Here is a 27,427-nt window from a genome sequence, read left to right on the forward strand (position 1 = left end):
ATTCAAGGCCGACTCCCAGGAATTAGAGATCGGGCAGTACAACATCAAATCCCAGTTCAATTCTAGAAGACATTATAGAACAGATGGTTTCTGAGCAGGGAGAAGCCAACGGAGGTTCAGTATGACCAAGTCATGCCAGAGTCCTGTCAGCCCCAGCCTGCTCCTGTATAGCTCCATGAACTGGAAGTCTTCAGCAGTCAGATGCATATTAGGTGCCTTGGCCTCACCACTAGTGTGGTCTTACTAACGCTGCCCTAAACTTGATATACGTGCCCTGATTCCACTCAGTCAGCTTTTCCCTAAGCCTATAAGGTCTCTTAGTCTCTTGCTGAAACCATTATCTCAGCCCACCTGTACAGGGTCTTGAAATCCTGTTAATCCCTTGCAACGTTCTTCCTTGAGAAAACTCTCCCTTGAGAGACTGCCCTTGGGTGGATGTCTGCTGTCTCTCCATGACCAGCATCCACTTCCCCTTGTGTAACAGCTTCATATCTGGCCTTGATAAAGGACCCTTCCTCCACTCCCACTTCCGTGCTCAGCTCGGGGGAGCTCACTTTGTCTCCAGCTCTAGAGCCTATCTTTATCATACGAGCAAGGAGCCGCCACTGAAGAGTTCTACTATGTCCCTATGAGGACAGAGTCAATGGCAGGGTGATGTGATCAGAGATGCATCTGGGTAGAATCCCTCTGGGTGCAGGGTGAGGAAGAAACTGCATGCAAGAAGATCAGCTGGAAGACTGAGGGGAATTCTGAGGAAAGAAATGGCAGTTTGGACTAGCATATTGGCAGGAGGTGGAAGAGAAGTAGATCGACTCAAGTGACTTTTAGGAATTAAAGTCAACAGGCTGGTGATGAATTGGATATGGGGGATGGAGGGAGAAAGAGATGTCACAAATGATTCCTAAGTTTGCGCTTTGTGCAAGTGAATGGATCACGGTGACTTCACCGATAGAGGGAAATCAGAAAGAGAAGCAGACTCGAGGAAGGGAGTCATGAAGAGCATGGCTTCAGTTTGGAGTATTTTGAAACACCTAAGAGAAAGTGTTAAGAGGCAATTGGATATACAAATATGGAACACTGAGGATGTATCTGAGTTGGAGATATTAACTTGCCAGTCCACGTAGAAAGCCAAAGACGTGCATTATATCAGTGAGGGGAGAAGAGCGAGCCAGAGACCAACCTCATAACTGTCCCCTCTGTGTTCCCTCCGACAACTCTCTCTTTCCATCTTACATCTATGCTCTTGGTTTTTCTACCTCTCAAAATGCACGCACCCATGACTTGTTCCTACTTAAACCCAATATTCCCCCCCTGCTAATTTCTGCAGATGGTATTTTGACTTTGTTAAATATTTTTCATGGCAGAATCATAGCAATGCCTTGCATAGAGATGGCAAAAGAGATCTGGGCAGACGATGAGGCTAATTCTATTTTGTCTTTTATTGGTTCTTGAAATGGAGACACCAGGCATCTGGAATCCGAAACCCTGTACTCTATGCGTCCAGACCTCCTATTCCATACTTCATGAAGCATCTCCAGTTTGGGAGATTACACAGTAGGACAGGAATGGATGAACTAGTTTATGTCCTGTGGACAAGGGTCCGGCACAGAGAGCAGGCTGGAAGCCATGCAGGATGGGGAGCAAGGTAACTTGGGGATATTATCTGACTTATTCCATGTGGTCCCAAGAATAAGGGCAGGATCCATGACTTACACCTCTTGTGTTCTTGGGCCAGGACAGGCCTATTACAAAGCGGGCTTCCATAAATGTGTGTTAATAACTCTGCAGATGATGAATATACGGAGCAGTGATGAGGCCTGGCTGAGGATGCTGAAGATGTCATTCAGACATCCTGGCATATATTACCCTTAAGTGCTGCCTCGGTGGATGGGCATCTGCACTTAGAACCCAGCAGAGTCTTGCCCCTGATATCAAGATATCCATGGGCCTGCCTCCCGCCGTCCCTCCCTCACCCTACCCTCCTCCCAAGAACCTGTGGAATTCAGACACCAGAGATTCCAGGAAGGTCCTAGAGAAGAGGCGATCAGGGGTGAGACTCTCTCAATCATTTATTGCAGCTCTCGTTGGCTTTCCTAGAATCAGCCAGAGCTGAAATCTGATTGTGGAACCGGGGATTCTGCATTGCGGGGGTATGGACCCAGGGAACATTTATTAAGCAAGACTATATGTAATGTCCACTTAATTCTCACTGCACACTGGCGTTCTTATTACTTTTGCTTAGGGAACTGAGGCTCAGAGAGGCTGAGATTGTCCAGCCTGCAAGCAGTGGAGCATGCATCAAATCGAGACCAGCCCAATTCCACAGCCTGTGTTCATTCCACTCAACTTCACAGCCTCTCTTCAAGGTCTTGATGAGGGGGTCTCACCTCATACACACTCTCCAGTGAGTGTAAAGAGAACACCTGAGCTAGAGCCTCTTTCTCCTAACGTATTATGAGGATACTCTGGCTTAGAGTCGAAATCAGAACTCAAACCACACCTTACTCTCCGCTGGGCCATGCTGCCGGTGAATCAGGCCAGCGCCCCTTGTTGACACGCTTTCTAAATGATCATTCTTCTCTTTCATTTTTTAAATTTGGAACCAATTTGCTCCTCTCTGCTTGATTAGGATCTAACACTTGCCTAATCAAAACAAATGGAGTGATAATCAGAGCTTGCTTTTGTGCAGCGTGTTGCAGTGGGTGCCAGCCTTCCCCACCCCCTCCCTGGCTGGAATACAAACACCTTCCTCAGGTAAGCTAAGCTCTACCACGATTCTAAGCTTACTCTGATAGAAAAGAGTGAGATGAGAGCCTCATCTCTGCCTGAGGGAGTCGGGGGGCACTCTTCCTGCTGCTGCGCAAGTGGAAACTGCCACGTGACCTACAGCCATCTCCTTCCCCTCGTTCTGCTGGAGAGGTCCATGCACCTGGTTTTCACTTCAGCAACTCTGCTCATCCTTGCTGTGGCAGATCCCTCTTCTCAATCCCAGCAGCACGCCTGGGCAGGAGCAGGGACAGGCAGTCCTGCTCCAAATGGAGCCCTTGGCTAGACCCACAGTGTTCCCACCCACCTGACCTGAAAGTATCCACAGCCATTGCTTTCCTGAGCGTCTGCTATGTAGGGGCTTGTCTCCATGCTAGGTACTTTACATAAATCATGCTATTTAATTCTCTCAACAATCCCTTCCTTCAAATATTTATTTTGCATTTCCTGAGTGCTAGGCACTGTCCGAGGGATGCAGCAAAGAACAAAGCAAGCAAACCCCTCTCCTTGTGGAACTCGTGTTCTTTTGTGGAGGAGCACCTCTCTAAATGATACTGCTACCCCCATTTTTAAAGAGAAAAATAAGGTTCTGGGAGTTTTCATAACTTGGAATTTCACACAGCTGATAAAGAGAAGAGATGAAATGTAAGCGCTGGCTTCTAAGACCCGAACCTATGCTCCTTCCCTTACATCCTACCTCTTGCAGCTGATCGCAGGTCTTACTCCCAGAATTCCTATGATTGGAGGGGTAAGATCAAGATATAACAGCTTGTGCCTGGGTTCGCACAGCTAGCAAGTTCTCAGGGGCAGTTGCAAACTGGTTCTTACTAATTCTAAAGGTCATTCAGTTAATCAGGTCACAGAGAGTGGAAAAACATCATAATTCTAGCTTATGGACAAGCGTACCCACTCTGCAAAGGCATGGCTCCAGCTGCTGTGTCTGCATGGGTTCATCTGCTCCTCCTAGCTGACCTATGAATGTAGGTAATTTTAGCATTATTTCCTTCTTATAGATGAGGAGACTGAAGGATTGAGTGTTTATGAAACTCCCCCAAAGTCATGGAGCTAGGAAGGGGCAGAACTGGGATGTGAACCCAGGCTGGCTGATGCCGGGTCCAATTCCTCCCCACTATGTCTACTCACTCCTCAAAGATGAGATACAAATTGATCTTGCATTAAAGGAAGCCTAGATTCCCAAACGTCCCCAGGGCTATACTATCATGCCACTTGCTCGCAAGTTTGAAAGGTCTTTTCTCATAAAGAGCAAAAGATGTGGAGGACTAAGAGTTCAGTCTTGACAGGCATGCAGGGGAAAAGTGTTACTGGCAAGAGGAAAGGGTGTGCAAAGGTCCAGGGGTAAGGAAGAGCACATCCTGGTTCCCCAAAAAATGGGCCAGATGATCACTCAATCCTTTTGACACCAGATGTGGAAACGGTGCTCTCCCAACCAGGAAGAGCCCCTCCCTGGCCAGCTCCTTCTGGGGAGCATCTTTTTCCTCTTGGGACTGGTGCTGTAACATGTCCAGGGGATCTCCAGGCAGAGCAGCTACAGACTTCGTGGGGCCCAGTGCAAAATGAAAACGTGAGGACCCCTGCTCAGAAATTATTAAGAATTTCAAGATGGTGACAGTAGATCATTAAACCAAGCGTGGAGCTCTCCTAAGCACAGGGCCCTGTGAAACTGCACAGGCCACATGCCCACAAAGCCAGGCCTGCCCCTGGTCTCCCTGAGCTACAACATCACCTCCCTTATCTCATTTTTTCTTCATGACAATTCTGGGAACTGAGTATTGTCACGCCCAAGTTCCAGCTGAGGAAACTAAATCTGTAAGGCCAAGAATGACTTGATCAAGTTCTCGGAATTAGTAACCATATCAAGATCAGAATAATAATGAAATGACAACTAATGCATAACATTTGTGGAGTCCCGGGGCTCAAAGCTGAGATCCTCTGACACCAAAGCCCATGTTCTTACACAGTCTGCTACTGTGCCTCCTGCCCACAGCTCAGGGCTTCTGTGTCTAATCCCGACTTCAGACAGTTTTGTGCCTGGATTGTAAAAAGGGCCTGGACCAGTTAGGCTTTGCCGAGAGATGGAATCAACACATGTCAACAACCATCCAGTGCCATGAACATCTTCCCAAAGCCTAAAGAGGAAACCCAAGTGGAGACGCCGGGTAGCCTGAACTTCTTAACAAACTGTTGTTGCTGCCGAGGCCACCTCATCCCTGGGCTATCCCAGGGACCAGGCCTCCACGCTGCACTCAACAAGCATATCGAGAAGCTTCTCTCCTTGATAACCAAACACATCCATTCAAGACATCAGAGTTTTCTATTCAATTATCACAATTTTTAAGGGGGTTTAAAAACAGAACCCCAAGTTCACACCCACTCACTCTTGTACCCTATTTAGTCCATTTAGACCAAAATTAAGAAGACTCTGTTATCCAGGTCATTTCTTTCCCATGTGATGGAGCATAATCCAACCACATCCTTAGATGTGCAAAGTGCTTAAGACCGTGGAGTCAGGCATAACTGAGTTTAGGCCCAGCCCCTCGTGTTACCAGATGTGTCAACTCGAGCAAGTATCAAACCTCTCCTAAGCCTCAGTTTCTTCATCATGTAATAAAGGAATGCCCAGTTCACAAGGTTGCGACTCTTAAGCTCCCAGCATATTGGTAACGTGCTTCATGGGTGTTAACAATTAATAGTGGCTTGATTGGCAGTAGTATTAAGTCGTTCTCAGCTAACTCCTCTGCTGGTTCAGTCACACATTCATTCATTTATCAACATATAGAAATATTGCTGCATACTTCCTATGTCCAGCTCTGCACCACAGTTTGCAGAAACAGAATGAGATTGAGGCCCAGATCCAGAGGAGCTCACAGACTAGTCAGCAAGGAGGAGGTAAATGTGGACCTAAATAACTAGACTACAGAGAAGACAATGTTCACAGAGAACTGGAAACAGGACCTCAGACTGGGTGAACTAAGGAAGTCTTCTTGGAAGAGGAAATATTAAGCTGGGCTGTTAGACTGAACAGTAAGCACTCAGTAGGTAGTGTTTCAATTACCGGCCAATGAAAGCCACACTACCTCTTAAGAATGGACCTCTCTATAGTTCCCCGACGGCATGGCTGCATGCAAATATTCTCCAGCTCAGAGTTTGACTTTCACTTTTGAAAACGTAAAACAGATTTTACTTCTGAAATTAAAAAGGGTATTTTTTCATATTCCAAAGGTCTATAGTTGGGACTCAGGCAGTAGGAATTTATAAACAGGGGCCCTTTGAACGAGGAGGGAAGACAATGACTTAGGAGTAAGGATTCTATCATGTGTCGCAGGATATTTTGCAAATGCTTAGCCCACAGATGTATGCACATAAAAAGGTTTGTCATTTATCATTTAAGTGACCCATAACGACATCTACTCTCCCCTTTGCCCTGTGGCAGCAGGTTCTCATGGCTCCTTCTTTGATGGCTTGAGCACCAGTGTCCATTTCCCCATCTGCCTTAGAGGACACATCTGATTAATCCAAAACAATTATGATGATCCCATTTCTCTTGCCAGTGATTCCTGCAGGGGAGCTATGTGACCCAATTCTGGAGAACAGACTTGAGCAGAAATCAGCTGGGTGGCTTCCAAGAAAGGTTTCCTCTCCGACAAAAAAAAAAAAAAAACAATGGCACCAAAAATGTGGTGTCATATCTTGTTTTTCACGTTCTTGTTCTTTTGGATGGTGTTGATTCTGGGTGTGATGCCTAATATTGCTGAATCTACTTCACGACCATGAAGAAAAGCTAGCTTGTACAGAAAACTGACCTATCACAACAGGAGAGGAGAAAGCCAAGAATAACCAGAACACCCGGGACATCATTGAGCTGCTGAATTATCCAACCTTGGTGCCACCCTACCTTCCAACTTCTCCTTATGTGCAGTAATGAACTGTTCTTATTGTGTAACCTGAAAGAATCAAAGCTCTTTGTTACATGTGGCTAAAAGCACGCTTTCTGATGAAGCTCTAATATAGCGGCTTTTGAAATCAAAGAATTGGTCCTGGCTGTAAACGTAAGGAGAGATAAGGAAGTTTATCAACAAAAACTGTTGTTTCTAAGCCTTTCATTACTTAGGAAACTTGATTCCCTGTGATTGCCCATCCTGCATGTGACATCCATCCATACTACAGAGGCAGTAGTAGTCAATCCTAGCCTTAAACTCTTGCTAAAGAGTTGACTTCACCACCCTCTCTTTGCTAGCTAACAGTTGAAGACCCAATGGCACATCACCAGGTGACCAAAGACCACTTTGAGTCCTGGGGAGCATTTTGGATATTAGATGTGGAACTCGGGGTAAGAATGAAATAGTAACAGGTAGTGAGACAATCAGGGAAACCTGGTGACCAACCACACCCACAAGTGGGGTCGATCTGAACACCAGGTGATAGGGTAGTACTTTCCTGTTGGAAAAATTTGACCTTTTTGTTAAAAAGCAACACTATACGTAGCTTCTTATATCAGAGGTGGCTTAGGAGTGTCACTTTTATTCTCCGCAAATCTATAAAAGAGCAACATGAACCCCACGGTCTGGAATGGATAGGATGGAATTAAGTAAAAAAATAAAATTGGAATCTTACCCATTAGCAACTTTACTACTAATGGAAGGGGAAAGGAGGGGTCCATAAAATCAAGATAAGTCATATCCTACAGATAAGCTCCTAGCTGGCCACACAACTCTAAGCAGGTCACTAAGATAATCTGGCCTTTGGTTTACCCACAAAAATGGGAATGCTGCACTTGACTTGCGGCTTGTGCTAGATTATATTCTGTCAATTGGCTAAGGCTAGGATTATACGAAGATCAATTAAAGAGGTATTGAGAGTGTTTTATAAACCATGAAGCGCTATGTGAAACAAGACTTGTTTTAAAAAAACAAACACAGACAAAATAGTTCTAGGGCGCTCTTCTTACATGTGACTGTGTCATAGTTCTAAAGGGAAGATAGACTATTAAATTGGGTCATGATATAACACTGAGTGACCTATGATAATACTCAGAGATCTCATTTATAGACACCTTCTGGATACCATGCACTGAGCCAAGTGTTTTCGATACACTGCCTCTAATACCAAGAATGACCTTGCAGGAAAAGCATTTTCAGATGAAGACATGGAGACTCAGGTTGAACAACTGGCTGAGATCACACGACTTGTAAGTGACAAAGCCAGGGTGCAGACTTTTACATGTCCGGCTGCAAACCTCATGTTCATTCTGCTCTATTGAGCCATATCAACTAGGAAGTCCGATGGCTCCTTCATTACGCATATTAGACTTTCAATGCAATCACAATTGTTTTTTAGGGGCTGGAACCGTGGCCGAGTGGTTAAGTTCACGCACTCTGCTGCAGGCAGCCCAGTGTTTCGTTGGCTCGAATCCTGGGCACGGACATGCCACTGCTCATCAAACCAGGCTGAGGCAGCGTCCCACATGCCACAACTAGAAGGACCCACAACGAAGAATATACAACTATGTACTGTAGGGCTTTGGGGAGAAAAAGGAAAAAAAATAAAATCTTAAACAAATTGTTTTTTAAAATTCTGTCCTTCTGTTCATTTAAATACCTTTCCTCTTATCAAAACAGCTGTGCCAATGTTTGAGGCAGGAGAAAAACCCACATATATATATCTGGTCCGCATACATATGACCCATGGATATACATTGTCTTTATAGGGAAGCACGTGGCACAAATCTTACATCAATATGATATAATCTGTAGCCATAAACCATGAAAATCATTAAGATGTTTTAAAAACATAGGAAAATGCTTGAGAAATAAAGTGAGATAACGAAAAAGAAAAAATACCAAGAGGTATGTGCACTGAAATGACCACAGTGATTTAGAAAGCATTTTCATAGACTAGAAAGGACTCTGCAAACAGGGCCTTCTTATCGACTTAGAGCGGATGAACAAACTGAGATCCACAGGCCAGGTCTGACGTGCTGCCTGTTTCGTAGAGCGTGTGAATGCAGCCACGCGCCTTCCTTTACGTATACTGTGTCACTGCCTTCATGCTACAAAGTTTAGAGCATGAGGCCTCTTAGCCCCTAAAGCCTAAAAATCTTTACTATCTGTGCTTTCCAGAAAACGTGTGCTGACCCCAGACTTAGAGGGCTGCAATTATAAACATGTCCCCTTGCCCATTGCTCAGTATTAGTCCTGTGGGAACAGTAGATAAAGAGTAGAAATCAGTACCGTTAGAAATCACCTCCCACTAACACATTTAGATTTGGCTTTCTTGAATCCAGCCGAGATTCACCCGTCAGGTGTGTATTCCCAGTTTTACTGAGATGAGAACCTCCATGGGTTGTGTTCAGAGGCCTCGAGCACTGCCTTGCAGCTCTGTGGGTTTCTGCTGCAGACTCAGGAATGGCCACTTTATATCACTGTCAGTGAAACTCATATAATAAAGTGCAGGCACTGCTAACTCAAAAGTCTATAGGAGCTAGACACATCATGCAAATGAGGAAAGTGGGCTGCTTGTAAGACAACAGGCAGTGACAGACACAGAGGCGAATGGGAAAAAATGCCCATCCCATCCGTCTAATGACGGAGGCTGCTGCCCACCCCCGGCTGGTCACTGCTCGGTGGGAATGAAGAGCCAGAGTGGCCAGATCTTTTAATGTTTCTAAGGAAGCTGAAAATCCAGATATTAGGCGACATAAAATCTCCCCATATTCAAAAGTTGGCAACTATTTTTTTAAATCACCACATGGAACAATAGAAATTTGCCAGACCAGTTTGGTCCGTAGGCTGAAAAGTTGTCCAAGTCTGCTAAAATTAAATTCACAAATGTGTGAGTTCGCAACGGTCTCAGACGTATACCTGACAGACATAGATTTGAATACCTGATGGATATTCACGTCCTTACACAAGGTCTACTTCAAAGTATTAAAGCTCCAGACACTCAGATAAATATTAACAACTACGTTTAATGAGTGCTTGTCACATGCTGGGCACTGTTGTAAGAGCTTTACATATGTGAACACATCTATTCCTTTATGAGGCAAGAGCCATCTTCACCAACACCATTGTACAGACATGTAAACTGATGCATAGACAGGTTAAGTAATTCACCAAAGATAACAAAACCCGTAAGTGTAGAGATAGGGTGTGAACCCAGGCAACGTGGGTCCAGACTTTGTGTTCTTAGTGGAAACTCTCCCCATTTAATGTGGACATGGATCATTTGAAGATCTAGTTAAGGGCAGATTCCGCTTCCTGGGAGCCCCTTAGAAATGCAATTCATCAGGTCCCACCCCAGACCTGAAGTTTTGGGGTGGGGCACAGCAATCTGTTTGCCACGCCCTCCAGATGGTTCTGATGCAAGCTGGAGTGCTTAGAAATGCAAAGCCTCAGTCATAGGGCTCCCACAGCCCCACCCTTTCAGATGAGCCCAGCTTGCCTGTGGAAGTAACCCGTGTCAGATCTCCCTCTCTTAGGACCTTGACTCTAGCCTGGGTAGCGCAGACACAGCAGAGAGTGCCAATGGCTCTTAGTATCTATAATTCCTGACGCCTCATGAAGAGCAGCACTTCTTTAAATAGAAGCAGGGGCTGTGGCCTTAGAATGTCTCTGTTTTGCACATTTACCCTCCACTCAGGCCAAGATCAAGCGAGAGGAAGTTATCCTGGTTTGACTCAAGTCACCTGTTTGTTTCCACTACCACCTGTCAAAGGTGACTGCCACCGTGTGCTCTGGGCTTGACACCCCCTCTCAGAAGCCCCCATGCCCTGGCTTCAGATGTCCATAGCCTTTGGAAGGGAAGATTGGTGGGAGCTGGGTGTAATTGGAGGCGGGGTGTCGGGGGACCACAGAAACCACACAGCTGTTATCTGGAGCACCAGAAGTGTTTTGACAGTTTTCAAGATGGACATTAAATCACTTGCTGGAGAGAAAGTGAAGTGGGTGTCAGTCAGACTGGGAATGGCGGGGGGAGGGTGCAGCTGGCAAGTAGCAATTGCGGTGACTGTGTGATGGGAGTCAGAATGAGATTCATAAATCTTGATTATTCTCTGTCTCAGCTGATTTGAACCAAACGCCTTGGACAGAGATAGAGTTCACATCTCACTGAAAACTGCAAAAAAAACCTGATTAAATGTACAAACTGATATAAATAACCCTCAATCCATGTTAATGTTCAAACTGTCACCACTGAGGAAAAGATTTTGCAGATCCAGGATCTGTTTTGATAAGAAATGGCATACTGGATCCCCAGGAACCAGAGGGATCCACCTCCCTCCTTGTGTGTTTTCACTCTGGTCCCAGGAACATTATCGCTCTGGTGCCTGAATGCTAGCTGCTCTTATAATGAAGGCAATTAGTACAGCCAGCCCTCCTGATTCTGGATGCCCTCCTGGTAAAATCAGGCACTCTATAGAAAATGGAAATGGAAAGTCACTACTACAAAGCAATAATAAAGCAAACCATTCAATTACGGATGAAAAAACGGCACTTGCTTTAATAATATTGATGCTTAAGAGCATTAAAGTACCAGCATATTACCATTTTTGCATACATAATGAATGAACTTAGAGACCAGAAGGATTAGGATATAAAAATGATGGTGCCCTATGATAGGATAGATGATGGCGTCCTTCCTCACACACCAACACCGTGCCTCGGGATCTGGGGATGGAGGGATGTGTGAAGACCACAGGACCCCTGGACATTCCTATCACTGTTTAGAAGTCAGGCTTGATTTATGCAAATTGATTTTATACCCTGCAACTTTGCTGTAGTTGTTGATTACTTCTAACAGTTTTCCAGTGGATTCTTTGGGGTTTTCTATATATAAAATCATGTCGTCTGCAAACAGTGAGAGTTTCACTTCTTCCCTCCCTATTTGGATTCCTTTTATTCCTTTTTCTTGCCTGATTGCTCTGGCCAGGACCTCTAGTACTATATTGAATAAGAGTGGTGATAGAGGGCATCCTTGTCTCGTTCCTCTTTTCAGGGGGATGGGGTTCAGTTTTTGCCCATTGAGTATGATGTTGGCTGTGGGTTTGTCATATATGGCCTTTATTATGTTGAGGTAGTTTCCTTCTATGCCCATTTTGTTCAGTTTTTATCATAAATGGCTGTTGGATCTTGTCAAATGCCTTCTCTACATCTATTGAGATGATCATGTGGTTTTTATTCCTCAGTTTGTTGACGTGGTATATCACATTGATTGATTTGCGGATGTTGAACCATCCCTGTGTCCCTGGTATGAATCCCACCTGATCATGACGTATGATTCTTTTGATGAATTGCTGAATGCTGGTTGCCAAAATTTTGTTTAGAATTTTTGCATCTATGTTCATCAGTGATATTTGGACTGTAGTTCTCTTTTTTCGTGGTGACCTTGTCAGGTTTTGGTATCAGTGTGATGTTGGCCTCATCGAATGTGTTAGGAAGTGTTCCATCTTCCCTAATTTTTTGGAATAGCTTGAAAAGGATAGGTATTAAATCCTCTCTGAAAGTTTGGTCGAATTCCCCAGGAAAGCCATCTGGTCCTGGGGTTTTATTCTTTGGGATGTTTTTGATTGCTGTTTCAATCTTTTTCCTTGTGATTGATCTGTTCAAACTGTCTGCCTCTTCTTGAGTGAGCTTTGGGAGATTGTAGGAGTCCAAGAATTTATCCATTTCCTCTAGGTTATCCATTCTGTTGGCATATAGTTTTTTTGTAGCATTCTCTTATAATCTGTTGTATTTCTGCAGAGTCTGTTGTTATTTCTCCTCGCTCATTTCTGATTTTGTTTATTTGAGCTTTCTCCCTTTTTTTCTTTGTAAGTCTGGCTAGTGGTTTGTCAATTTTATTTATCTTCTCAAAAGACCAGCTCTTTGTCTCATTGATCCTTTCTACTGCCTTTTTCGTTTCAGTAGTATTTATTTCTGCTCCGATTTTTATTATTTCTCTCCTTCTGCTGACTTTGGGCTTCATTTGTTCTTTTTTCTCTAGTTCAGTTAGGTGTGCTTTAAGGTTGCTTATTTGGGATTTTTCTTGTTTGTTAAGATGTGCCTGTATTGCGATGAATTTTCCTCTTAACACAGCTTTTGCTGTATCCCATATGAGTTGGTATGGCATGCTATCATTTTCATTTGTTTCCAGGTATTTTTTTATTTCTTCTTTAATTTCTTCAATGATCCATTGCTTGTTCAGTAGTGTGTTGTTTAGTCTCCACATCTTTGTGCCTTTCTCAGCTTTTTTCTTGTAATTAATTTCTAGCCTTATAGCACTATGATCTGAGAAGATGCTTGTTATTATTTCAATTTTTTTAAATTTGTAGAGGCTTGCCTTGTTTCCCAACATATGGTCTATCCTAGAGAACGTTCCATGTGCACTTGAGAAGAATGTGTATTCAGCTCTTTCAGGATGCAGTGATCTATATATGTCTATTAAGTCCAATTGTTTTAGTTTTTCATTCAGCTCCACTATTTCCCTGTTGATTTTCTGTCTGGATGATCTGTCCATTGACGTGAGTGGGGTGTTGAGGTCTCCTACTATTATTGTGTTGTTTTTAACATCTTCCTTTAGGTCTGTTAATAGTTGCTTTATGAATCTTGGTGCTCCTGTGTTGGGCGCAAAGATATTTATAAGCATTATTTCTTCTTGATGAAGTGTCCCTTTGATCATTCTATATTGTCCCTCTATGTCTCTCTTTACCTGTCTTATTTTGAAATCCACTTGGTCTGATACGAGAATTGCAACACCTGCCTTTTTTTCCTTGCTATTTGCTTGAAGTATTGTCCTCCACCCCTTCACCCTGAGTCTGTGTTTGTGCTTGGGGCTCAGGTGTGTTTCCTGGAGGCAACAAATTGTTGGATCATGTTCTTTAATCCATTTTGCCACTCTGTGTCTTTTTATTGGAGAGTTCAATCCGTTCACATTGAGAGTGATTACTGATGCATGTGGACTTAATGCTGTTAATCTGTCACTCATTATCTTGTTTTCCTGTGTTTCTTTTCCTGTTTGCTTTAGACTACCCATTTAATACTGCAATTTCTTATGCTGGGTTTCTTACATTTTTCCTTATGTATGATTTGCGACTCTGTTCCGTACTTTATTTTAGTGTCTACCTTGAAGTTTGTATTTAGAATCTCGTGTATAATATAGTCTATTCTCTGGTGGTCTCTTACCTACTTGACCAATACTGATTTAGACCCTTTGCTCTTCCCCTCCTAAATAATTATTTTCATTTTTTATTCCAACTCGTCTTACTAATTTGTAGTTCGAGTGCTAAGATCATCTTTGCTTTGGTAGTTTCCTTACCTTTACCCTAATGCTATAATTGAATATTTGCTATCTTGTTCTGGTCCTATCCATCGGTCTCCCTAGTCTGTGGATTGTGTCCCCTTTCTCCCTTTTTTCTTTTTTCAGGTATGAGAGCCTTCTTGAGGATTTCTTGTAATGGAGGGCTTTTACTTACAAATTCCCTTAACTTTTGTTTGTCTGGAAAAGATTTAATTTCTCCCTCATATCTGAAGGAAATTCTTGCTGGATAGAGTATTCTTGGCTGAAGATTTTTATCCTTTAAAGCTTTGAATCTGTCACTCCATTCTCTCCTAGCTTGTAGGTTTTCTGTAGAGAAATCCACTGACAGTCTGATAGGGGTTCCTTTATAGGTTATTCTCTTTTTTTCCTTTACTTCCCTGAGTATTCTCTACTTATCTTTCCTATCTGCCAACTTTACTACTATGTGCCTTGCAGTAGGTCTTTTTACATTGACAAATCTAGGAGAGCTAAAACCCTCCTCTACACACATTTCTCCGTTGATCCCTAGACTTGGGAAGTTCTCTTCAATAATTTCGTTAAGCACACTTTCTGCTCCATTTTCCTTTTCCATACTCTCGGGAATTCCTATGATCCTTATGTTCTTACTCCTCATTGAATCCATTATCTCTCGGAGATTTTCCTCATTTTTTTTAATTCTTAGTTCTCTTTCTTCCTCTGTCTGGCGCCATTCAGACTATCTTCGATTATGCTAATTTTCTCCTCTATATTGTCTACACGGGCATTCAGGGAATCCGTATTCTGTTTTATCTGGTCCATTGTGTTTTTCATCTCAAGTAATTCTGTTTGATTCTTCTTTGTGACTTCAATCTCTTTTGTAAAGTAACTCAAGAACTCGGCTTGTTTCTCTATCTTTCTCTCTACCTCATTGAGTTTTTTGATTATAGCTGCTCTGAATTCATTATCATTTAGTTTACCTAATTCCAAGTCCTCAGGACTTAATTCTGTGTTTTTATTGTTTTCCTTCTGGTCTGGGGCTTTTATAAATTGCTGGATGGTAGAGGAGCGGTTTTTTCTCATGGTGGTAGAATTCAGTTGCAGTTACAGCCTGTCACCACTAGATGGGGGTCGAGAGCGGCATGTTAGCTCTCTGCCTTGGGGCAAGATGGCTGCGCCCACTGGCTTCGCTGGGGGGGAGGGGCTGTTACTCACATGCACTGGTCTGGGTTCAGATCAGTTCTGTTCTCTGGTCTCCCAAGGCCCTTCATTTGTGGGGTCCCAGCGGACGGAAGCATTCCCCCCGTCAGCGGGTCTCCACTGAATCACTGGCAGGAGTCCTGGATGATCCCCCGGTCGTGTGGCCCCTCCCCCGCTCCTTCCCGACCTGCGCTGCAGCGACCGCAGACTCTAGGGGAGGGAGCGATGTTCTCTCTACCGTTCCAGCGCCTCCGAAGGTGTAAGCAAGGTTTATGATCTCCACCTTCTTGGTACTGTAGGTCTCTAACAAGCTGGCATTATGTTTATTCTCTGAAATTCAGTTCTTTCAATCTTTTGTTGTATATTGCAGGGGAGAGAATCCCAGGTCAGCTCACCCCGCCATTTTGCTCCTATGCTCGGGTAGAAGCCAGGCTTGAGAGGCAAGATGGAGGGGAGATCAGATGAGAAAGAAAAGTTGAGTAGCTGGCAGCTTCCACTTGCAGGATAAGAATGTGATGTTTGCCACCCTTTGTTAGACGGCTGGAAGAATCGTTAGCACCAAGATGTGGAAATTAAAGATAGTGTGGAGCAGGGGTTGCAAAGTCACATGACTACGGGAGACAGGTGGCACCACAAAGGGAATGGAGATGGGGTGACTGTGTTGAAAGTAAACACCTGCTTGCTATTTGGCTCCTGTCAGTTTTTTGCCACGAGGAAGCATGGGCCCAGCATTGCCAGATCTTCTGATTTTCAAGAGAAAGTCGAAAACTTGATGTATGTCTAAATTTCCCAATTTTCCAAACACTATGTGAGCCAAATACAATGTTTTTGAGGACCAGATATGGCTCCTGGGGCACTAGTTACGGTCTTTGGTGTAGTTTCTAATACTTAAAAGCAGAGGTCAGGATATTGTGTCCTTTCCTGACCTTGTCAACAGCTGGCTGTATTACCCTTCCCTCTCTAGGACTCAGTTTCCTCATTTGTAAAATAGAGTCTTTTAGGCTGTAAGCACTTTGAGGGCAATTATTATGTCTCTTTTGCTCACCAGGATCCCTCCAGAGCACAGCAACATGCTGGGAGCATAGCTAGTGCACAGGAGATGTTTGTTGAATGACTGAATAAATGAAAGAATGAGTGAGGGTCCTAACATCCAGTCTTCTGGTTCCTTACTGTCAGTTCTGACCAGTCTTCTCTCTGCAACTCCTCGTCCTGTTGACCAAGACATAAACCCTGGTCCCCAACTCTGCTGCTTGCTCAATTTATATTTCCCTTTATCCACTTTCACTCATTTAGTCATTCATCTATGAAATCTTAACATAGTCCCACTCTCCTAGGTTAGGTCCCGTGCTGGGCACTGGGCATAGAGACAACGACCTTAGCTCTGCTCTCAAGCAGCACCCAAACTAGAGAGGTCAAATAACAAGTGAGCCTGGAAGAAGAATGCCATGTGATCAACTCTCTAGTGGAGATGTGTGCAAGGAGCCATTTTGGCGTATCTTTTTGACTCAGCTGTCTAACTCACCCATAATCCTACCTTAGAAAACACATTCTAGAATCCTGGTGCTGCTCCCTGACTTCTGAAAATTCATGTCAGAAGTCCCTCTCTGCTCCCTCCTGACAGTCCTTCTCAGCATAATCCTGGCTGTCCCAATCTCCCTTGGGTACCATCCATGGAGTCTGCCTTTCGTTCCAAATTGTGTTATCTTCTCAAGGCTCTTGCCTCCCTCAGCCCTTCAGCATTAAATATCCTAAACCTATATCTTAGCCTTATTCATCAAGGGAGTTCCTTGAAGACTCTTTCCAACTTGAAGAACCCTAGTTCTGATTTCACATGAACTCCATGATTCTGCTGATGACTGATCCTGGAGACGTGCCCTCCTGACACAGGGGACTTCATTTAAACAGTAACTCCTCAACAGAAAGAGTCAGCTCCGGACAGCACTGCCATAAAGGGTGTCCATTTTTGCCAGAACTACATACCTCCTGTTCTATGACTATGATTATGCAAACAATTGCTGGAATCTCTTTATGCATTTATTTTTTATTTCTGACTACAAACTGACCAATTTTTTCCTAGCTCATTGCTTTCACAAAATATATTGTCACATGCAGCCAACACACACTCCTAGTATCTTATTTTCCAATTCTTTCTTAGAGCCATCAGTCAATCAGGTACATGGTCTGCCTCCCAAGTTATCACAAGGGACAGTGTGACCAAATGTTTGCTGCTGCCCACCAGGGAGAACCATGCCAGTGGCCTCTGACAGCAGTTTCCAGGCGCCTCATCTTCCAACTGCTAAGCTAACGCTGCATATTTTCAGTTGTTGTTATAAAATCACCCCACTCCTGGTACTAATTTCTGTGTTGCAAAGAGAGCTAGGCTATGTTGTAATAACAAACGAATCCTCAGGTGTCAACTGTCTAATGCAGACAATGCCTACTTCTTGCTCATGCCACGTGCCCAGTGTTGGCTGGCAGGAGCTGTGCTCTGCCCCCACCTCAGGGAGGCTCCACCAGAAAGTGCTTACGGTCCTCTCAGCACATGGCTTCTGGGTGGATGGTGGCTGAGTGACAGTGGGGAGATCACGCGGGCTACTCCCTGCCTCAGCCTGCCTCTGAGCCAGGACTAATGTCCCGGCCCTGTCTACCTGCAGGAAAACGGGACAGAGTCCCCTTGGATGCCCAAAGGGAGGACCAGATATGAGTGAGTACCACAAGTTTCTACCACATTTACTTAATATCGTCTTTCAATTGAATGACTTTTACATAAAAAGCTCTCATTTAAATGAGAACTTGTACATCTTGAGAGAAATTATATGTAAAAGGAAACTTAACATAACTGGTATCATTTGCCAAAAATAGATGGTAAGCACAAATATATCAGAAACAGAAACGAAGTACACTTTAAAATTTTACGTAGATATTGTCGATAAAGGGTCCAAGTCGAAAACCACTCTTTCTTTATAAAAAACAAGGAGGTAAGCTAACGATAGAGAGGTGTTAAAGGTACACCAGCCCCAAACTCAGACACTCTCCTTGGCAAAATCAGACAGAAAGAGAAGTAAAATGTGAGTAACATCCTAATTATCCTAATTATGTGACTCGGTGTTATTTAATGCCCTGTCCACGTAGCTTCTAGAATGATGTAGTATATACCAGCCGTACTCACACCTGTGAGCTACTCTGACCTAGAGCATGTCTAGGTGAACAGAATCAGATATTTGGGGCCTGGTCTGACCGCCACATTTGTACGCAGATTCCTATATCCTTACCTATAAGGACGGCCTCATCAGAGTTGCTGTGTTCGCAGGAGCAAGACAGTGTGTGAGAGGGCAAAATCAGTCTGTTCATATTTTGGTAACAGTCGCACCACCTCCCACCACAGTTGTGACAACCAAAAACATCTCTCCTACCTGACAATGTCCCTGGGTGGGATTCCAAGAACTCTTAGCTGAGAAATGTTGGTTTAACTTAAATCCAAAAAATTGGAGAGGCAACTTGAGGAGTAAGGAATTTGGCCTCTAGAGAGAGGTCTGACCTTTGTCCTCGCTCTTGGGAGAATTTCCTGAGTGACTGGAATGTCTCTGTTATTCATGAGGGGCCACACCCGAATAGTTTATGCTAATGAAGTTCCTCAAAGGGGGCCCAGAGATAGTTTATAAACTGTTACCCAACTGCCTGAGAGGGGGCTGGCCCTGCCCGGACCACAAAGACCAACCCTGTGCTCAGAGGCTTTGAGCTTCCCAGCAGCAGCCTGACGTGGGTGGAGGGGAGGAGGGCTGGAGATGGAGCTCAACCACATGGGCAATCATTCAATCAGTCATGCCGAAGTCATGGAGCCTCAATGAAAACTCTGGACAACAAAGCTTGGAGGAACGTCCTGCCTTGGCAACACCACATGGAAAGGCCACACTTGATGTCCGGAGGATGAGGCATCTCTGAGGAGGACAGAAGCTCTGCATTTGGAACTGCCTGCCTGATTCTGCCCTAGACGCCTCTTCCTTTGGCTGGTTCTGATGTGTATCTTTTTGCTTTAATAAAGCACAATCATAAGTATAGCACTTTCCTGAGCTCTGAGAGTCATTCTAGTGAAATATTGCACCCGAGGGTAGTTGTGGGAACCCCAAAATTTGTAATCAGCTGGTCTGAAGTGAGAGTGGCCCTGAGGATCCCTGAACTTGTGGCTGGAGTCAGAAATCTTGGGCAGACTGGGCATCTAGAAGACTATATCCTTAACCTCCCATTAAGCTAACTCCAAGTACAGGTGTAATAGGGTCATCTATTTTTAACCATCAATTTTATTAATTTTGTCTTAAAAATCTTTTCTCTGGTGGCTCAGCATAGCTCCTTTGGGGGAAGGGCTGTGTTCAAGAGCTTTAGCTCACTGTAACAGCCAGGAGTAGTTTCCAACACATTAAGTCACATAGGTGTGGTGGAAATAGCCCGGACCTCGGAATCATGACTATAAATCCTAATTCTGTCCCTTTGCTTATATATAGTGGGCAAGTGACTTCACCTTTTTGAGACATGCTGTCCTCATGTGTAAAATGGTGATGACAGAATTTTCATTCGTCCATTCACTAAGTATTCAGGGAGTGCCCACCATGTGCCAGGCACTGAACTGGCCCCCAGGGTACAGCAGTGAACAACACGAGGTCCCTGCCCTCAGGGAGTTCACATTCCAGTAGGAGAGATGGACCACAAATGAACAACTTCAGATGATGAAAAGCGCCACCAACGAAATGAAGCAGGTAAGGAAGAGAAAGGGACAGTAGGAGTGGGTGTTCTTTTCAACAGAGCCCTTCGAGAACACCTGAGGAGAATCATTTGTGCAAAGGTCCTGAGGTAGGAACAAGTTTGGCATATTTGAAGTACAGAAAAACACAGTCATCAAGGATTAAAGAAAATTAAGCCTACAAAATTAATGAACTCAGTACCTGGCACTTAAATGAAAATTCAAGGATCTTTTAGGTATCTGCATAAATGTGTGTTGAATGTTACCAGAAAACACCCCAGGAATAATACTGATTGAATTCTATTGTGTGCTTCCCATAGATTTAATATCAACTAATGTATGTGATGCTCACAACAACCTCCTGAGGGAGATAACGTTCTCTTCACCATTTTGATAGAAGAGGAAACTGAGGCAAGTGTCTTAAGTGAATTGCCCAAATTCACACAGCTTTTAAGTGGTAAAACTAGGAATAGGAACTGGGTAGTTGGCTCTCGATGACCGTGCCCCCGACCACTCTGCTGTACTGCACGTTTTAACAATAGCTCCAATCTAAGATCTGGTCTCTTTGTTGCGACCTCTCCAAACACACTTGGGCTTTTACTGTGAATTTCTTATTTAATAAATTTATTTATTCAACAAGCATTGATCAAACACCTGCCAGGTTCCCGGCCCTCGAACAGGCACAGGGAATATAAAGAATGTGGCCCAGCCTCTATACCTCCTGGAGTGCAGGGGTAGAGACAAGGGAAAATTATAATGTACTATTTCAAGCCTCGAAATGCCATTTAACTGTCTCATGCTTTTCAGCTTGTCTTCCCAACTGGGACATGTCAGCCGAGGCTGTGATGTACAAAATTTATTGCTAGGGTACCTGGACATTTTCATAAACAATGGAAAAAATATTAGTGGCTTCTGAGAAACAAAAAGCTATGGTAGTGTAATTACAAATTTCAGGAAATCTTCAATAGCGCTTAGAAAAGATTCCTCTAACCAGGTTATCTCAGCTGCCTGAATCTTGATTTTCTTCTCCCTGGAGCTTTCTTTATTAGATTTGGCTCATTGGATGAGGAAAAAACCTTCCATTCTTTTTAGTGTTCTTGCATATCATTTCTCCTCTCCCTGCTCCTCAAACTCATACACTTTGACAGGAAAATGCTGAGTCCTTTCCGCAGATGCCACGTGAGAGGAGGTAAGACGTGAATCTGTGTCTTCCTGTTTGACGGTAAAATGGGCTTGTCTGCAAGCCACTCTCTGCTGGCTTATCTGCTGAGACACAGCCCCTGTTGCCTTGGTTAATTAATCCTTGAGATTGACTTGGAACTTGTACATATCTCCTTCACAATCATTAAAAAGGCATTAACTGATTATTCAGGTCTAGAATCTACTCTGTTCTCCAACTTTACAGCCCTCTCAATCTCTTCCAGAAACTCCAAAGGCTCTTTGACCCTGGCCCGGCTTTCATTAATTTTGGTTTGAATAACACATGGGAAGGGAAGCCTGGAATCTATAGATTTCATATCCTCACTTCTGTAACTCAGATCTCAACCTCATATAGTCCTTGTAATTTTGCCTCCCTTTCTATTATAATCCCTCACATTGTCTCCATTCCAAACCCGTTTTCTGCATGCACACGCACACAAGCACACACACTCATGACCACACACATACCTGTTATCAGGCTGTTATTGGCAGTCCACCAGGCAAACCCAGCCTGAAGTCATGATTTATTGTACCTGCTCGTGTGTTTTAAACAGCTAAATTTCAATGTTTTCAGGCAACAGGTGGGCTCTCCAGTTTGCCATAGTCTCCACCCATCTTTATTCTCTGGTTTCACTTGTTGATCTTACCTGCCTGGCCCCTGGAGGAATTTGAGTTAGCAATCCATAGCTCTAGTCACATTGAACTACTTCCACTTTCCTAACCATGCCAAGCTGTGTCTTAGCTTTCTGCCACTGCACACGTACCTCCATACTTGGACTCTTTTTTCCTTCTCAAGCTGGTAATGATAGCTGTGAATGTGGTATGTGTGCTAACCGTTCTCACAACAGGGAGTGTTGTCACGTCCATTCTTACAGAAGAGAAACCCGGGTTTAGAGAGATTAAGAGAATTGTTTAATATCATGTAGCTGATCAATGGCAAATCCCAGACTAGGAATCAGCTATCAGCTCCAAAACATACTCTCTCTTCTAACAAGTTATCTAGTCATTCTGCCTTCTTCTTCAATACCCAGTTCAGACAATCTCTCCTCTGTGAAGGCTTCTTTCACTTCCCACAGGCAGAATCAGTCATTCCCTCTTGACTATTCCCTCAGCACTATACATAATGTGTCTTTGTGAAGTCATCAGACTTTGTTGCATTTATTTGATTCCATGTAAATATCCCCCTAGACGAACACTTCTCAGACTTGACAGTGACAGACATCCAAGAATATATCCAGAGATTGCCAGGTTTCCTTGAACCTCAATTTAAAAGCCCTACCTTAACAAACAAAACTATATTTAAAAATTACACTTTCCACATTGTAAAGCCACTTAGACTATAAACACATTAAAAACTCCCACCCATACTAGTCTATAGACCTCTTGAAGGCAGGGACCACGCCTTACTCATCTTTGGCCTCATTGCTCACCTTGGGCCTGGCCCAGAATGCAGTTTCTGAAAATGTTAGTTGAAGGAATGGAAGAATGGATGCTAATGTGGGCTTCCTAAGAACAAGGGAGATGTGGCCCACGCTGCCAGGATAAATTAAGCTAAAATGAAAGGCTGACTTGGCAGAGTTGATTCCCCAAGGTCAGTGGCTGTAGTTCACACAGGTCTTATAGCCAAGATGGTTAAACTGGTTTTTACACAGGAGCATTGCACTTCCCACCCCACTGAGGTTAGGCAAGAACATGTGACCTGCTTTAGCCCATACAATGTGAGTAGAAGTGAAATATGTCACTTCTGGGTGGAAGGCTATTTAAGAGCTGGTGCACATTTGGCCACACTGACCATGCAACAGTCCAGATGGCAGAGGCTGCCTCTGCCTACACATCTGAACAAGGATGACACGTGGCAGAGGCTGGAGCCTACTGCTCTGGACAAGAAGCATGCCTGAAGGGGAAAGACCCCTTTGCTGTGTTAAGCCACTGGAATCTGGAGATTGCTACTCCAGGAAAACCTATTCTCTCATTCACTTGACAAATATTTATTGAGCACCTAATATGTTCTAGGCACTATGCTGGGAGCTAAGGATATAAAAGTGTGCAAAATCAGATATGGCCTTTGACCTGAGAGAAGTGCAAGTCTATTGGGGAAGACAAATACTTATTAAAGAGACTACAGCGTAACAATGACAGATGCTTTGAGAGGAGGAGCATGAGGCCATGAAACAAACTAACAGAATCAGGTGATCAGAAGACATTTCCCTGAGGAATTCACAATTGAGCAGAGAGCTGAAGGAAGGGAACAAGTAACTAGATAAAGGGTTTGGGGGAGAGGAGAGGCACACGTGAGACAGAGGGAACAGCATGTGCAAAGACTCCAGGACAAGACTCCACAGTTTAAGGAGCTGCGTAAAGGCCACTGAAGCACCAGCGAAACTAACTCAGAACGTCCCACTTTCTCTGACCACCAGCAGGACGGAAGCTGCCAAGTGAGACAGTACAGGAGAAATTACTCAGGACCTCAAGGTCCTAGGAGCTAATTCACAGACGCCAGCTGAGTCCGAATCCGTGCTGCATGTCCTGAATGCCTGACTTCCTGCTTGATTTGTGTGTGTGTGTGTGTGTGTGTGTGTGTGTGTGTGTAACGGGGGCACCGTATCTAACTGCCTTGGTCCCCAGACGTTTGTCCTTGAAGGGAAAGAGAGAAAAGTAGTATTGAAGCAGCTTCCCTTGATATTGCCTCATAAACCCCCATTTCCCCTCATGGTTCATAAAAACAAAGTGTGGCGGCCCTGATGGCCATTGTCAGCTGATGGATAGAGGCTCAGGTCGCCAGGGCCTGAAAAGATGCAAATGAAAAAGGGAGGAAATGGCCTAATCTTATGAGTCTGCGCACCTTTGGAACAGAAGCCCAGGGGCATTTGAAAAAATGAGACAGGGGAGCAACATTTATTAAGTTCTAGGGCTTTCAGATATGGTCCCTTTTAAGTCTCTAACTTCTCTAAATTGAATATGTTAACATTCCCATTTTGCAGATGCTCCTGAGGCTAAACCATACAACAGATAAGGAAACTGAGACACAGAGAAGTCTCAAAAGCGGTAATGGTCAAGCCAAGACCTAAGTTCAGTTCCATCTGATCCCAAATCCTCCTGGCGTGAAGGGATAAGCCTCTGACAGTGCAAAAGTTAAAGCAGGAGTTAGAAAAGCAAATGCCTCCAGGAGCCAGTGCAGGCAAATGAGAGAAGCAGCCTGGGAGAGACACAGCAGAGGGGGGCCTGGACAGCATGTGTCTTTTTGAAAAGGGACAGCTACTAACCACCTCCTGTTGGTAATTACCATGTGGCACTGAGGAAAGATCTCCTCATATTTCAGGAGAACCCCAAAATGCAGATAATTACGTGAAATCTCCAAACTATTAAAATTCCAGCATCTAATAGAAATACATACACACATACATACATGCCTACCTCTGCAGGGACCAAAGCTATATCTGAGCCTCATTTAACCCAGTGGTTCTCAATCCAGTGTGATGCTGGCTCCCAGGAGATAGTCGGCAATGTCTGGAGACACTTGTTTGTCAAAACTTGGGGCAGGAGTGCTACTCTCCTCTGCTGGAAGGAGGCCAGGGATGCTTCTAAACATCCCCCCCATGCACAGGATAACCCCCACCAAAGAATTATCCAGCCCCAAGCGGCAATAGTGCTGAATTTGAGAAATCCTGGTTTCGCATGTGGTCCCTCGAGCTCTGATGACTGGTTTAAAGTTTTCTTCACCCAGCTAAGTCTTCTCCAGCTCTTATTAACCCTCACAGCTGTCCTATGCCAGGGATGGCATGATACTTGCTTTTCATTTGGTTTGCCTTGTTCCAGACCTGGGCTAATTCTTGAGTTACACTTGCAAATCCAGCTTAACATTCAAGTGTATAAGAAACAGGAGCAATTCAACTCCAGTCAATAACGTAAACAAAGCCTGGTTTAGATAAAGCCCATTACCAGGCGTGAAGTGGCCCGGGGCACCTCTGCTACTGCTGATTAGCCTAAATGCTAAACACAAACCAATTAACACACTCTAAGGCTGCTTATCTCCTGTCACTTACTGTGGAAATAAAGCCCAAGGCTAAATACACATATTGATTTAGCCATTAAATCCAGCATCACTTAAAATAAAACTCATTATATTATTGAGTAAAAACAAAGTCACCTTAGTTTTCAGGATGGGGTATTATTAAGAAATTCCACTTTTACACTTTCCCATTGATTTCCCAAACTGGCCTGAGCACTTCCTTCTACCTGCCACCTTCTGGGTCTTAACCAGCACCAAGGCTAACTTAGAGAGTGGAGTTTTTGTATTCACCTTAAGAAGATCTTTGCTTTTAGCCCTAAAAATACACACTCATATGGGAACCCTTTTTCTTTAAAATGCTATTTCAGCATAGGCGGGGAAATTTTATGCTTGAAAGAAAAGACATTAAATGGGAAGATGAGCTCGGATATTAAGTAACAACAATAAATACAAAAACCACAGGCATTATAATAAAAATGGGTTAACTCTGAACATTAACCATAGGCACTGAGCTGATGCTTATGGACAAAAAAACAGAAATATCTTCCCAGTTCAGGTGGAAACCACTGACTGAAGAGTCTGAAAAAACGTAATCAGAAAATCACTTTGACCACGTAGTTTAATTTATTCTGTATAACATGCTATATGTCATATCCCACAGTGGGCATTTTACTATTTTGGCAGCCATCACATTTTACCAAAATATTTTAGTCCTTCGAATAGGAAACAAAGCCCCCGTGGATGCTCTGTTTTATTCACCTTCATATCCCACATGCTGGCCCAAGGTGTTGGCACCTAGAAACACTGTTGCATATGTAACGCAGAGACATTGGCCATGAAATGGATGATTCCAGAAGTGCCCACAGAAGGTAAGCATCTGCTTCTAGTGTTGAATTTCCCCACAGATCTGATTTAAGGGCTCTGTTACCTTTATTTATGATTAATAAGACTAGACACATGATCTTAACCATTGTACATCTCTCTACCAAATGCTGTCCTTACCACAGCATCTTTAAGGCTACTTCCCCCGAACCGGCCTGAGCTTCAGGCCCACAACAGGCTTCGTGAAAACCCCAACGGAACGTAGCCTCGAAAAGAGGGAGACCCGCACTCCTCAGAACGCCTCGAGACCAGTGTCCTTATCGACTTCGCGTCTGTCCTTCCAAGGAGCCAAGACCACGGGGGGCGCTTCAGCGCCCGACTCCCGGGCACCGCACGCCCAGGCTGGCCCCGTGCCCGGCACACACCGCCCGTTCCACGAACGCCTCAAGCGCACGAAGAGACCCCCTCGCTCCCCGCGCCGCACAGCTGTCCCGCGACCTGACGGGCACCTCTTGGCGCACAAGCCTATTCCTCAGGGACACGCTCGCCTCCCACCAGCCCCCAGGCCCACGCCCCCCAGGTACCTCTCTCAGATGGAATCCTCTTCGCAGGCGCCCTGGTCGTCCGTGTCCGGCGAGCAGGAAGAGCGGGAGCTGAAGGAGGGCCTCCTCAGGCTAGCGGCCGTGGCTGTGGAGGGCCCGGGCTGCTGTGCCCAGCGGGGACACGGAGCGGCGTCCACGGACGCCGGCGGAACGGACGAGCCCGGCCCGCGAGAGAGCAGCACAGCGCGGCCGGAGTCCGCCGGGCTCGGCTCTGGGCAGGCAGGCGCGGCTCGCCGACGCCTACCACGCCTCCCAGGACGGCGGCCCAGCAGCCGCGCGCGCTCCTCTCCTCTCCTCGCGCGCGCGCGCGCGCGCGCCGCCGCCCAGACGCTGCCCGGCCGTTGCCGCGCCCCCCGCTCCGGCGGTGGACTGCGGACAGCGACGGGGACACCCTCCTGGGAGAACTCCCGCGGCCCCGCCCACACGCTTCGGACCTTCGCGGAGCCGGAAGGTGCGCTGACAGGGACGCAGGGTCCCCGCTACGCTCGCTCTCGGGGAACTGCAGCCTCCTCCCTCGGCTTTCACTTGAACGTCAGACCCGAAACCATGCAACGTCTGCAAGCAAACATAGGCAGTGTGCTCTTTGACATCAGTCTTAGCAGCCTATTTTCAAGTACCACGTCTGACTGGGCAATGGAAACAAAATACAAAATGAACAAACGGGACTACATCAAAGTCAAAAAACATCCTCTGCACCGCAAAGGAGACCATCCACAAAACCAAAACACAACCTAACAACTGGGAGAAGATTCTGGCAAACCGTATGTCGGATAAGGGGTTAATATCCAAAACACAGAAAGAACTCATACACCTCAACAGCAAAAAAAA

The 27,427-nt window shown here is 44.8% G+C and overlaps 1 protein-coding gene across 2 annotated transcripts in view; it reads right to left on the bottom strand.

Annotated features, from left to right (window-relative positions):
- Positions 1–27,427, bottom strand: part of LOC138922301 (ATP-binding cassette sub-family D member 2-like) — a 155,810-nt gene that overhangs the window by 101,670 nt on the left and 26,713 nt on the right. The window contains exon 9 of one of the 2 annotated variants that reach the window (XR_011435369.1): positions 26,582–27,154. The exons of the other annotated variant lie outside the window; for it this stretch is intronic. The gene's annotated coding sequence lies outside the window, so the exon portion shown is untranslated. The remainder of the gene's footprint in view (positions 1–26,581; positions 27,155–27,427) is intronic. 2 annotated transcript variants of the gene reach the window in all.

This window comes from Equus caballus, unplaced genomic scaffold, assembly GCF_041296265.1.
Source record: "Equus caballus isolate H_3958 breed thoroughbred unplaced genomic scaffold, TB-T2T haplotype2-0000713, whole genome shotgun sequence".
NCBI lineage: Eukaryota > Metazoa > Chordata > Mammalia > Perissodactyla > Equidae > Equus > Equus caballus.